Below are 11,202 nucleotides of genomic sequence, written 5' to 3'. Positions count from 1 at the left end.
GCTCCACTATTTCTGTATTGAACATCACCCATAGTGGTTTGTTTATATGGGGAGCATGTGACTACTCAGGGAAATAAACCAAATCTTGCAAGTCCTAGATCAGTGTGATAAGCACTGGCATGTCCTCTAGATGTGAAGCCCAACTCTCCTCACACCACTGCATATGTCTTTTTTCATTTTAGTCTTGTACACTACCAAATGGAGTGAACACTAACACTACCCTGTTTCTGACAGTTAAAAGCAGATCTATAAGACACAGGAATGAAATAAAACACAGAAATCCAGTTTAAACCTCAACATTTCTCACATTAATACTATAGCAACTCCATGTAAGCACTAGTCTATAAAAATCATTCTATCAGCATCATTGGCTACCTACAGCAATATTCACCACCCACAATCTGACTTCTGACTTATAAAGATATCTGCCATGTTCCTTGTTGCCATTCAACTCTGTTGTAGCCTCTCCTCTGCCTCTCACTTCACCTTTATCAGCAAGTCACTCTCATCTCAGCTATTCAATGAAATTATTTTTGTGGTGGTCCCCCTAAGGGACACCATGACCATGTTAATGTTGCATAATGTGTCCAAACCAGAACCTGCTGTGAGAGTTTTAACTTTCCTTGAAGGCTTAATTGTTCAAGACTCAAAACCAAGAATTTGTTCCCCTAAATTAGCATTGCAAAAGGCTCCCTTCTTTCACTGTCAGAAGTAAGCTAGCACAGTGAGGTGAATTAGTGTTTAGCTCTTTCATTTATCCGAACAAATACTTGGTTGTAGAAAATACTGTCAGCACATTACATTAAAGATTGTTTTCAGTGTTGAGTTTTGCAAAGTACCAGTCAATAATTTATTTTAAATACCATATAGCCTCTGAACACCTGTGATCCTGATCCCATTAACAATCACAATATACCTTTCTTTCCTTCCAGTTTAGCAAGCAATGGGGCAGCAGAACAGTTGCACTATAATCAAGCCTGGTAATATTCACCACACAATCTTCTCTTTACCCATCATTCCTTAGCAAATTCACCACACTGGATACTTTTCCTTCAGTCAGACATTTCCCAAGACTGCTTAGTGTCTGGTAGTATGTTATCCCACAAAGACGGAGTGAATCCAGCATACAAGAGGGTAGCTGGAGAGCTGTGATTCACCATGTTATGCTCAGACACAGAATTTGTCCCATACACTTTGATTTCAAGACTTGCACGAACCCTGTGTATTTAGCACCAAATATTTCCTGGTTAGTGAAAAAACTGCCTCCAAGGTTTGGTTCTTCCCAGGATGTCCAGACATGCAGAGTCTCCAATGCTTTCTAAATTTCTCCTTTAAAATACAGAGGAGAATGGTGGCAGCAAATTTGTCTCATTTTTGTTTTCTGGCCTAAGACACCTGTGTATATACACCATCACAATGCAACTCAGATTTTCCTTTATGGTCCTAAGGACTTCTTTACTCCTTTGTATGCCTTCAATTCCTCATTTCATTGCTCTTTTAAACTAATAAATGATTCCTCCTTCAGTGATTGCAAGAGCATGAACTATACATGGAGAAAAAAATTCTGCAAAAAAAAAAAAAATTCTGCAACGAAAGTTATGGTTTGACAGAAACTAGCCTGGCTTGGTTTGTTCAAATTTAGTCAGTATTTCTGGTGTCTAAGCCTTCCAGTTTTTCGTGGAGCTTTATTTTATTTTGTGCTTTTTGTTTGTTGGTTTGTTTGTTTTAAATTTATATATTTTTATTTTTTTTATTTACGGGGAGGGAACCTTCATTGTAACATTTCTTAAATGGAACATTTAATCCACTGCTTCAAAATTCTTTAAGGCTAAATTTACATACACTTATTCTTACACATTTAAAACATAGCAAAGAATATTTGTGAGTCATATAAAATAACTATTCTGTTCATCTGAAGTATTTTAACTTTTCATGTTTTTGTGCTGCCAATTAAGTGAAAAAGAATTTTGTGTTACTGTAATTATAACACCTTCTCTAAAATGAGCTATTGTAGTTATTCTCAGCCCGCCTTCTCCCAAAGCTGTATAAACAGAAAAACATCTTTGAATTTCCTCAGTGTTTCACATTTTATACACTGAGAAATGCCGGCAAGATTATACACTGTATAAATTATAAATACACGATACATTGTATTTCTATGTACAGCCTTCGATCACTTGCATATTATGTAAAATCCTCTTCCAATTTTAAATATATATGTTATTTTATAGGTGAACTTCAAGATAGTCTTGCAAACCTGGTATGTCTTCACTCAACTTCTGGTTGCCTCCTGTACTGTCATACCTAATACAACCTGAAATCTCAGGGACTATAGCTTTTTTTTTCCTATTTTTTTTTTTTTTTTCCCTCCAACACAAGCAGGATCAAGCAAAATGATTAATCTTGTATCTGCAAAATAAAGGAAAAATAATATCTATGAAAGCTAAAATTATCTGTTTTGATAAAAGTATAGATATACTACTTTTCCTTAGTGATACTTAACTGTATGAAAGACTTTAATACAATTAAAAGCAGCTTTTGTGTGGTAAATAACATCTGGAGTAAAATGCGAATTGAGATTTTGGTTGTTTTTTTCTCCTCTTCCTCCATTCCATAGGTCATCTTTCCATCTTCTCCTTCTATGTGTATTAAAGTGTGAACTCCAGCTATTTACAGTCAAAAGGAAAGTGTGTGCCTTTCAAATTTCAGCAGGTTATCATTCTTCCAACACATTACAGAACACACTGCAATTCAATAAAGCATAGTGAATCTTGAGCTGGCACACTTATCTCAACCTTACTCATTGCTTCTGACAAATATTCTTGTAATCACATTGATTTTTAAGATTAATTTTCCTCTCTCCCCACCCCGTTTCCCACCTCCTCCCCCCTCATCTGTTTGAGTTTCTTGGGATTGTGGAACCAAATTCTGACTTCAGGGGGTTTATTATTATTATTACTATTTTTATTGCATCCAGAGCCTCTGATGACTGATATATTTCTGGGAGCTTTGAATCAGAATAACATCCTGCTGGTATGATGGCACCTTTTCCGAAAATGTAATGTTGTACCTGCTAAATGTGGTCTCCCAGCTTTACCTGTCTGGTTTCTTCCAACAGTGCTCTTGCCTCAATTTCCTTTCATGCACCATCTTCCCTCTAAAATAAAGGCCACAGCATCCTACAAAAGATTTTCAAACATTTGAAGTTAAAATTCACTGAGATTTCTACCTTTTTAACCCTTCCTCTCATGGCCCCATAAACTCATTGAACCATTTATCTGAAAAATTTTCTAAAGACTCACCTTTTTTACCTAAATGCTAAGGAACAAAGAAAGGTATTGTTTGTGCCCTTTGGAGCTACATTTGTATAACATTTTTCTCCTGGTCTTCAGATGAAGAGAGACTGGAGAGAGGGTAGCAGGAGAGCATTGCTTTTTTCGCTTTTCTTTCCTCTCCCTTTTCTCTGCTTGTCCATCCCTCCTTTCTTTCTGCTCTGTGTCTTCAATCACAGTCTGATCCTGGGAAGATGCCAATGATGAAGAAAGTTAGGGGGTAGGAACTATTATTTTATATAAAGCCTCAAACTGATCAGATGAGCAGCAGATTTTCCATGCCCCATGAGGCAAAGTTAAAGTGGTCTGCTGGTGAAGTCTGTAGTCTGCTTTTACATCTAACAGGGGCTGTAAGACAGCAATCATGAACTAGTCTAAACATTTAGCTTTGAAGCCTTTTCAATGTGGAAAACTCATAACACTTCAAAGTGACAGTTTCTCTCTTAAAAGAAAATGAGCAGCAAGTGGGTCGATATCATAGAATTCGAAGTAACTGCAGAGTTTCTAGAAAAGAAAAAATAATTGCAGAAATGGTAGAAGATAATACAGTTACAGTACGTAGAAACCATGAAACACATGGTTTCTGAGATACAACAAATTAAAAAATATGCTGTCTCTGGTTTAACTTGTACACAGATGTCAACTTATTTATAAACATAAGCTTTGGTGACCATGAATCCTCTAGCTCTCTAGGCACATGTGTGCATGCACACACTCGCATGTCACTGTCTCTCTTGTCACTTTGGAGCCTGTTAACAAATTTCAACCATATTGGATAAGCTGCTGAGGTCCCCAAAATATGAAGCTCCCTGAAGAGGTGAGCACCTCGGGAGAGGTGCCCGAGGATTGGAGGAAAGCAAATGTCACTCCAGTCTTTAAAAAGGGCAAGAAGGAGGACCCGGGTAATTATAGACCGGTCAGCCTCACCTCTGTCCCTGGGAAAGTAATGGAACAGCTTATCCTTGGTGCCATCTCAAGGCACATCAGGGATAAGAGGGTCATTAGGGGCAGTCAGCATGGCTTTACCAAGGGTAAGTCATGCTTGACCAACCTCATAGCCTTTTATGAGAATGTAACAAGGTGGATGGATGATGGCAGAGCGGTGGATGTGGTCTACCTTGACTTCAGTAAAGCCTTTGACACAGTCCCTCACAGCATCCTCACAGCTAAATTGAGGAGGTGTGGTCTCGACAATAGAGTAGTGAGGTGGGTTGCAAACTGGCTTAAAGAGAGAAGCCAGAGAGTGGTGGTCAATGGTGCGGAGTCCAGTTGGAGGCCAGTATCTAGTGGAGTGCCTCAGGGGTCAGTACTGGGGCCAATGTTATTCAATATATTCATTAATGATTTAGACGAGGGAATTGAGTGTACTATCAGCAAGTTTGCTGATGACACTAAGCTGGGAGGAGTGGCTGACACGCCAGAAGGCTGTGCCGCCATCCAGCGGGACCTGGACAGGCTGGAGAGTTGGGCGGGGGATAATCTGATGGAATTTAACAAGGGAAAGTGTAGAGTCCTGCATCTGGGCAGGAACAATCCCAAGTTCCAGTATAGGCTGGGGCATGACCTATTAGAGAGCAGTGTAGGGGAAAGGGACCTGGGGGTCCTGGTGGACAACAGGATGACCATGAGCCAGCACTGTGCCCTTGTGGCCAGGAAGGCCAATGGCATCCTTGGGTGTATTACAAGGGGGGTGGTCAGTAGATCGAGAGAGGTCCTCCTTCCCCTCTACTCCGCCCTGGTGAGACCCCATCTGGAATATTGTGTTCAGTTCTGGGCCCCTCAGTTCAAGAAGGACAGGGAACTGCTGGAGAGGGTCCAGCGTAGGGCAACAAAGATGATTAAGGGAGTGGAGCATCTCCCTTATGAAGAAAGGCTGAGGGAGCTGGGGCTCTTTAGTTTGGAGAAGAGGAGACTGAGGGGTGACCTTATTAATGTTTATAAATATATAAAGGGTGAGTGCCATGAGGATGGAGTCAGGCTCTTCTCAGTGGCAAACAATGATAGGACAAGGGGCAATGGGATCAAGCTGGAACACAAGAGGTTCCACTTAAATTTGAGAAAGAACTTCTTCTCAGTGAGGGTAACAGAGCACTGGAACAGGCTACCCAGGGAGGTTGTGGAGTCTCCTTCCCTGGAGACATTCAAAGCCCGCCTGGACACATTCCTGTGCGACCTCACCTAGGCGTTCCTGCTCCAGCAGGGGGATTGGACTAGATGATCTTTTGAGGTCCCTTCCAATCCCAAACATACTGTGATACTGTGATACTGTGAAGTTCGACAAAAGAAGGTAAGAAAACCCCTAACAGTTCCACCACTGATGGAAGAACTGAAAGCCGTCTTTCTGGGACACTTTGGAAAGATGCTATATGAATGTCTCAAGAACTGTAACATCTTTGTCAGTGCTTCCCCTTAAGGGATATCAGAAAACCCAGCCATATGAGGCTTAGAGATAGGCAGTAACCAGCCTTCATCAGCTTTGATGCTCACATTACTTCCTTTATTTGTTATAATAAGAGGAAATATGTATAAGTACCATTGGAGTGTAGGCACTCTAGGTACTGAAGGCTATACAAATATACAGGAAAGTATTTTTCGTGCCCTATAAAGGTTGCCATTCTTCTAAATGAGGTCAGAAAACAAGCAAGAAGAACAAAAATCAACCCACATGTTCTTGGGAGATACAAAGACATTATGCTATACATTTAGGTGAGAACAGTTGTCAGAAGGTGCATATAGGACAGAAGATTGCTTTAGTTCCCTGCAGACTATGCACAGTAATTGCTACTCAGTGGGGTCAGCTGAAATCTAATAAGTTTAGTAGCTGATACGTTCTCTGCACCTTATCAATAAGTATTTTTGGTAACTCTAAGCCACCAGAACCCCCAGGGGAGAGGGTATCAATAACAGGCATTTCATAATCCTTTCTTTTTCTTTCATTCTGTGAGTAAAATTCAAGACACTCAAGGTAATGACAATGAATTTATACACTGTAGGTACGTAATTATTCTGGAGGTTTTTCTAATTGAAATTATTCAGTCTTTATTAACTGAACTTGCAGACTATAAAAATGGAATAGAAATAGTGCAACCACACACAGAAGACTGTATTGGAAGTCACAGTTCACAGTAATACCTAGGATTTTATATATACAACGTTGGATTTTTTATTTTGTTTTGTTCTGTTTTGCTTTGAGGTTCTGTTTTTTGTTTGTTTGTTTGTTTTGTTTTCTCTTCTATGAGATAAATCACAAATGACAGAGGGGTTTGCATATTCTTTTTGTTATTGAGTTTATATATTTCTTTACCCCATTAACTATTGGTTGCAATGTAACAAATGTTCATCATTTTTATTTCTATAAAGATTTTCTATTTAAATGGTGTAAATACAGGGAGAGGAAAAATAAACCTAGTCCTAGTCCTCAGTTGACATTAACAGATACATCATATGTCTCTGTATCTAAATAATCTAATCTAAATTTAGATAATTCATAATAGGTGGATTTCTTCTAAAATATAAAATGCTTTTATATAAAGTGAATAGGTACTCCATGTAAAGTGGTAAAAGCCTATTAAGACCATGTCTATGCAGCATTCAGAGTGGTTCTGTATTAGAGAAACTTGCATTAGCAAGAAATCATTCTACTTAGGGATGATTGTTTAAATTATTAATATATACATATTACCATGACTGAAATGCCAAGTAATTTGTTCTAAGATAAATTAGACATACTGCAAGAAATCTTGGCCTTGTTGAAGTCAGTGGAAGTTTCTTCAACTGACTTTGATCATTCAGAACTTGACCTTCAGTTAAGGATGATGATGTCCCAGTACATTCGTATTTACAGCAACAAAATAAAGAAAATAAAGCAAATTGATACTTATGTCTTGTGACCCAATTGATACCTCTGCCTCTAAATGAAATTTGAATGGATACGTTATATTAAGATTTAACTGATAGCTGACCTACAAAATTTACTATGATTTGAAGCAAGTTAACCTGTGCTAGAAGGTTAAAGTGCTGCCTAAGTGTTTTAGAGTTATTTATTCATTTCCATCACAGAAAGCTAGGACAGAAAAACACTGCTTTCAATCAAGGCAATGAATAATTATTTCCTGATTCACAAGATGCCTGATTACAATTTATACTGTATCTTGATAATTTGTGAAAGATCTTTTAAAAATTATTTTTTCACTTTCCAGCATGTAAACATAGATAGGTGATGGTAACCCTTCCAATGGTGATGCTAACCTTCTTCCAATGCAAAAACTACAATTTTCTTAACACATTCTTACAGAATTTAAGAATTACTTAGATTTGAAAATAAGACAAAAGTCCTTGATATATTCATATTTTGATTAAAATGCCAAAAGTGACCGTTAAAACATTATTTAGAACAAGATTTGAGAATTAGGGAAAAAGCATCCACACAGTTATCACAATGAAACAGTAACCAAGTGATTGAAAAGAGCTGAAATAAGAAAATCGAACCTCCCTTTCTGTTCTCCAAGTGTCTTTTTATATTCTCTTCTACTTCCATTTTATATGGAAACATAATTGTGCATGCAGTCACAGTCACTTCAGTGAGACTGTGATCTTATCCTCACAGTCCAGTCCAAAAAATATTCAAGCGTTTTGAGTCTCACCAGAATTTATGGTGTATTACTCAAACACCTAAGAAGCATGTGCTTAAGCTTCTGCTTGGTCATCTACATAGTTTATATCAGCATAGAGGCTGTAGATCGGTATTGAGTTGTCGTACTCTCTTCTTGACTAGATCCTACTCTTACATACATATAAAACCATGGTAAATAAAGCCATCTGAGATAAAATTTTCCATACACAGACTTTGGCCTTGGTTCTGTCCTCCATCATAGCATATCCACATAGCAACTGTAACTCAAGATGAAACCCAGCAAAGTGCTATTTCTCCCCCAATCCCCATCCCAATGCCTTGATTTCCAGGCAAAAGAAAAGGGATATAAAAAGAGAGGAAAAAAAAAAAAAATCATCACTTTCAAAGAGTCCCTCAGTCTCCAGTTTCTCTGGTGGAAACCAGAGCACATTGCAGACAATGGTCCAGTTATAAACATACTTATCTTTTTCTGTCCAGCTCTCAGAATGACTTAGTTCAATAAGTGCGGGTGCTTCACACTTCATAAGAGAAACTGAATTTTAATATGGGCATTCATCTTTCTCTCAAAGAGACACACGATCCTACAGAAACCTGCCCTTGCTACCAACTACAGAAACTCTTTATTTCCACATGCACACTGCAACATTTTGACTCTGAAACAGGAACATGAGTCAGTCAGAGATGTAAAGTAAGTCTACCTAGATCTTCTTTTGACAGTTATTTCCTCACAGATAAGAAAAAAATACAAATTTTATTAGAATGGAAACCATAAAACTGGCACACTTTGTTTTAAAGAGAGAAACTCCAAAGCAATACGGTGAGAGAGAACTGGGGAAGTGGGGCAGATTTGCCATCAGTTCTCCCTGGGGTCAGTATGTCTCTGCAGCTGGGTACTTGTTTCTAAGCTGTGCTTCAGTTAAATCTGTGATTTCCTGAAGAGCAAACAACATTGCTCATATTCTGGGGAGCAGCCAAGAATGCTGTAGGCAGAAAAGTTCCCAAGAAACAAAAGGTGTCAAAAAAGAAATAGGTGGAAGAGATATAGAGGGGAATCACTGTACATAGATAGGAGCTCCCTAGTAGGCAGAGAAGACAATGTCCTGCTCTCCAAGAATTTCAGGGCAACGTGGTCACTCTTCTCTTGAAGATACATAACATAGTAGCAAACATATACAGAAAAATAAATGCTACCAATTGCAGTCTCACTGGAAAGGTAGCTAATATACATATTGGATATGGTGTTTCCTAAGGCTGGGACATAGAGAAAATTTCACAGAATCACAGAATCGCTGAAAGTTAGGGATTGGAAGAGACCTCAAAAGATCATTTAGTCCAATCCCCCTGCCAGAGAAGGAACACCTAGATGAGGTTGCACAGGAAGGCGTCCAGGCAGGTTTTGAATGTCTCCAGAGAAGGAGACTCCACAACCTCACTGGACAGCCTGTTCCAGTGCTCCATCACCTTCACCATGAGGAAGTTTCTTCTCCAATTTAAATGGAACCTTCTGTGTTCCAGTTTATACCCATTGACCCTTGTCTTATCATTGGTTCTCACCAGGAAGAGCCTAGCTCCATCCTCCGTTTACATATTTATAAAAATTAATGAGGTCACCCCTCAGTCTCCTCTTCTCCAAGCTAAAGAGACCCAGCTCCCTCAGCCTTTCCTCATAAGGGAGATGCTCCACTCTCTTAATCATCTTTGTGGCTCTGTGCTGGACTCTCTCCAGCAGTTCCCTGTCCTTCTTGAACTGAGGGGCCCAGAACTGGACACAATATTCCAGGTGTGGTCTCACCAGGGCAGAGTAGAGGAGGAGGAGAACCTCTCTCGACCTACTAACCACTCCACTTCTAATGCACCCCAGGATACCATTGGCCTTCTTGGCCACAAGGGCACAGTGCTGACTCATGGTCATCCTGCTGTCCACCAGGACCCCCAGGTCCCTTTCCCCTACATTGCTCTCTAACAGGTCCTTCCGCAACTCATCCTGGAACCTTGGGTTGTTCCTGCCAAGATGCAAGACTCTACACTTTCCCTTGTTATATTTCATTAAATTTTTCCCTGCCCAACTCTCCAGCCTGTCCAGGTCTCACTGGATGGCAGCACAGCCTTCTGGCATGTCAGCCACTCCTCCCAGCTTGGTGTCATCACCAAACTTGCTGATAGTACATTCTATTCCATCATCCAAGTCATTGATGAATATATTGAATAATACTGGTCCCATAATTCATCTCTGGCAATGCGGGGTGAATATAGCATAGTATAGCATAGGCTCAGAACTAGAAAAAGAAGGGATGTGTACCCCAGCAACAGGAAGATAACCCAGTTAAGATACTGAGAGACAATGACATGAGTGGAGATTGTCAGGACACAGAAGAGATTGTTATAATAGACATGATGATGAAAATACTATACAAGGAAACTGTAATGCAGAGCTGATGGGTGTTTGGTGTAGACACTGGGGACACTGTTCCCACCAGTGAGCAATGAATAAGAGGTAGGGATGGAGTAAGATTTTATTGTTGAAAAGTATTTGCTTGAAACTTCCAACTCTCAACATTCCTATGTCAAATTGCCTTGCAAAATGTATGCCTCAATTGAATACATTAATACCTTGCCTTTACAGATGATGACTTACTACATCTATCTACCATATCTAGTTAGTTAGCCTGAGTGGCAGATATCCAACTGTGCAATGAATTCAAACACTGACATTGAGTATAATGTGGATCATTTGCAGAAATTCACTCATTTAAAAATTATATTTTAACTGTACTGTTTGTTTTCATTGAAAAGATTGGAAATTAATGAAGAGGATAAGTGTAAAATCAGACATTAAAGATATGCTACAGTTGCTTAACCAAATACTCAGAAAAGGTAGGAAAGGTCAAACAACATGTGGCCTATGTATAGTTTTAGCTACAGTTCCTTAAAATTTTATAAATTTGTGTAAAAGGAGACAAAAATGCTAATGAACTCAGTGTATGTGAAAAAGACGTTTTGAAAAATGTAAGTGGGTAAAAATGATAGTCATATGTCACAATTTTCTTCAATGGCCAAATGTCTTTTTTAGATGCAAATACTAATTCGGTATTTTTATCAGGAAAATATTAGCATAAATATTTTTATTTTTCATGTATTGGAATCAACAAGTAAAATGAAAGAAAGTATTATGAGGCTCCTTATGAAACAATACAGTTTAACTGAAATTTAGATTTGGACTTAACTATAAAATCCCTA

General features: G+C 38.8%; 1 long non-coding RNA gene across 6 annotated transcripts in view; it reads right to left on the bottom strand.

The window, feature by feature from the left end:
- Nucleotides 1-563: 563 nt before the first annotated feature.
- The window catches only part of LOC139827192 (uncharacterized), a 76,410-nt gene continuing 65,771 nt past the window's right edge, over nucleotides 564-11,202 (bottom strand). For 4 of the 6 annotated variants that reach the window (XR_011737498.1, XR_011737497.1, XR_011737502.1 and 1 more), the window contains 3 exons: nucleotides 3,303-3,518; nucleotides 3,098-3,179; nucleotides 564-2,744 (listed from right to left, as the gene is read on the bottom strand). This is a non-coding gene — a long non-coding RNA (uncharacterized lncRNA). The remainder of the gene's footprint in view (nucleotides 2,745-3,097; nucleotides 3,180-3,302; nucleotides 3,519-11,202) is intronic. The other 2 variants (XR_011737500.1, XR_011737501.1) reach the window with 2 other exon arrangements.

The sequence above is a fragment of the Patagioenas fasciata genome, chromosome 2, assembly GCF_037038585.1.
Source record: "Patagioenas fasciata isolate bPatFas1 chromosome 2, bPatFas1.hap1, whole genome shotgun sequence".
Classification (NCBI taxonomy): Eukaryota; Metazoa; Chordata; class Aves; order Columbiformes; family Columbidae; genus Patagioenas; species Patagioenas fasciata.
Note: the sequence above shows the minus strand (reverse complement) of the source record. Positions and strands in the feature narration are given on the sequence as shown.